This window comes from Archocentrus centrarchus, unplaced genomic scaffold (genome assembly GCF_007364275.1).
Source record: "Archocentrus centrarchus isolate MPI-CPG fArcCen1 unplaced genomic scaffold, fArcCen1 scaffold_93_ctg1, whole genome shotgun sequence".
Classification (NCBI taxonomy): Eukaryota; Metazoa; Chordata; class Actinopteri; order Cichliformes; family Cichlidae; genus Archocentrus; species Archocentrus centrarchus.
Window position 1 is genome coordinate 48,459 of NW_022060302.1, and position 3,121 is coordinate 51,579.

A 3,121-nucleotide genomic window follows, 5' to 3' on the forward strand; every position below is an offset into this window, starting at 1 on the left:
GAGAGCCAACTGTTGTTGCTCTCCCTAAATGATTTCTGACCTGATGAAAGGGGCTGGAGGTGTCCTGCTCCTGACCAGCCTCTGGTCTACTGTGTCCTGCTGCTCTCTCCCTCCTCTCACTCTGCTCATCTTCAGCTGCAGACCCACTCTTTTGCTCAAAAACTGCTGAATTCCCTCCTGAGACTGATCCTTTCTTTTCATATTCTTCTCTATCACTGCCAAACATTATAATTAATGTTAACACACAAATGCAAATTACAAAGAAGTACATGAATTAGTGAAATGCTAACATTCATCTCCAAACACAAGTAGGGCCTCAGTTAACATGACTCTTAACTAACTTTGCTTCTTAATTTAATGTTTATCAGACTTACGCTGTGACAGCTGTGAGTAAAAAGGGATTTATGACTTATTACCAACAAACTCCTCAAAATGTAGACTGGCATCGGTTGTCGGTTAAAAAACTCTCTCTGTGAGATCCTTCAGATCTTCTTTTTCTTCTGTAAGTTTTATAGACCCTTTTACAGCCTACGTCATCAAAGGATGTGCACGCATTTTGGTAACAGAAGTGAACTGCTGCTCCATTCAGATCAATAAGAACAAGGAGACTGCGCAGCGTTTAAACGTGATTTAAAAGCGATATCAGCATCAAAATGTCTGCTGTTGCGTGTTTGACTGTCAGAATTTATACTCTACCAAAACTGGACTGAAGTTGTACCGAATCCCACGGGATCACGGCTGTCTGAGAGAAAACGGAGGCGTCTGTGGTTGCAAGCCATCAAATGTATTGATAAAAATTGGACTGAGGACACGATCAGAAATGTTCACGTTTGAAGCGCCCATTTTATATCAGGTAAAGTTATTTATCTTCCGTTGTTGATCCCTATATGTTTTCACTATTGTTTCTGTCTTTTTAATGGCAGCACCTCCAGAAGGGGGGCAGCATGGCCACAGTTCACCTATCTCCCCATGTTTGTTTGTTTTGTCTTCTTGGATGGATGTTCTGTTAACTGTAATTTCCCCATTGTGGGATCAATAAAGTATCATCATACTGGGATGTCAGGTATCTAAAGTAAACAGCATTAGCTGGTAGGCTATTTGGCTTTTAAACTGTAGTGTGGCTATTTACAGGTGAGGTACTGCTGGACTCAGAGTCCTGATTTTTAAATTCATATTTAATCACACTATAGATTACAATATGCAGTGCCAGTCAAAGGTCTGAGCAGACTTATGAATGGTTGAGCGAGTCTCACAGTGTGACTGGAACAGTATATATTCTTTTCATTGTAAATCAATAATATCTGCAGTCAGAAAACTATTAGCAAGCTAGAAAAGCAGTTTGATGAAGTACTCACGCTGCCATGCAGGTACAATCCGCTGTGAGGACGTAGTTCTCTGACTTGCTTACAATGACCCGAGCCTCATACACAGCGCTGCTGTTTCCTTGTCTTTGACTTGGAAGAATTTAAGTCTTCAACACGCAAAACTCTGAGTCTGTGTCCTGATATTTGGTGTTCATACACAGCCGTAAACAACATAATTGTAAGCATCCAGTGACTTGTATGCGCTGCAACTTTTGTCTGGTGTATACGCTGGGTTTCTCCACACGTATATCTATCCGCCCACAGATACTGGGCCACTTGCTAAGTACCACAGGGATCGGGGTCGGTTGCTGGTGGTCAAAATGTATTTTTGCAGGTAGTTTTCACGATCTTTCATTAATAATCCCTTCTCGTAGATTGAAACCAGTGTTGCCAGATCTCGTGACAGAAACAAGCAACCAGCTCTATGAAAACAATCCCAAAAGAAGCCCAACTGGCAACCGACAACATTGTGTATACCACTTTTAAACAGTATAGCTCTATAGTAGTATAGCTCACTTCTTTGTTTTGTCTCATTGTGTTGTGGAGCAGTCAAACCCATGGCTCTTAGCCTCATAGAAGAGAAGGGTGCACAGATTTTTTGTGTGTGTGCTTCTCTGTATCAGCATGTTGAACTAAATCAGCATGGTGAGCACATATTTCACACTAACAAAACCTGCAGAATGCCTTTGATACGTCTCCCATTAGGACCGCAGCTACTTTCAGAGGTGTATGCGGACACAATTTATTTATTTGGGGGGGCAGGAGGAGGGGAGGTGAAGGAGCACACTGGTGCCTAATCAGCACCGTTCCTCTGTTACTGTTCATTTTATATGCACAGCTGTTAAATACAGAAAATCCGACTAGAGAAATAATTTTGTCACATCGTTTTGGCGCAGCGCTTTTGTGCGGCGCCCCTATGCACTGCATATAGTGCAGACCCACTTTTAGCACCACTGTCTCCCATCGGAGCTCAGATCCGTTCTGTGTGTGTGCTCTCTTTCTCCCACTCTTTATTATATTTTCCCCACTTACTGGAGCTCATTCTTGCGCTGCCTCCTCACTCTGGGCTGTTATGAGTGTTTGGTTGGGTGTGCTCCCAGTCAACTTGTGCAGGAGTGATAAACAGGAAACGGGGGCTTGGAAGGGACAAACTACCTACCACTCGTCTTTTGCTTTATTATAGGGCGGCGAGAGATATTCAAGGAGTTTCACTCGGAAAGAAAGTCAAGCCCAAATAAGCAACTCCACGTTCAAAAACAAGCCCAAAAAAACGCAACTCACGAGATTTGCAAGCAACTTTAGAAAAAAACAAGCCTAAAGTCGCTTATAACAAGCAGACTTGGCAACACTGATTGAAGCACTATTGAACTCCGCCTTATTTCTGTTTCCAAAATGCGCACGCATCGCTACCTACGTCATCATTGTTTAAACAGTAAAAGGGTCTTTTCAGGCTGGACATTCCTATTTGGCTCATTAGCGCTACTGGTGTTTTGGCATGGAATTGCATCCACCTATAATTCGATCCTCACTCTAGGACAAAGGGCAGATGAGTGACAGGACAGGGGCACTTCAGGGGGCCAATCAGATTTCAGATGGGGCCAATGCCCCTGTGGCCCTGCCCCTATAACCGCCCCTGGCAGACATGTCAATCATCTGTCAGAGGGAGCATGTGGGAGGACATGATGACCTCTGAGTGAGGCTAGCCAACAGCTAATGTAGCTCATGCTCACTGCTGTCTGTGTGAGTCTGTAACTGTG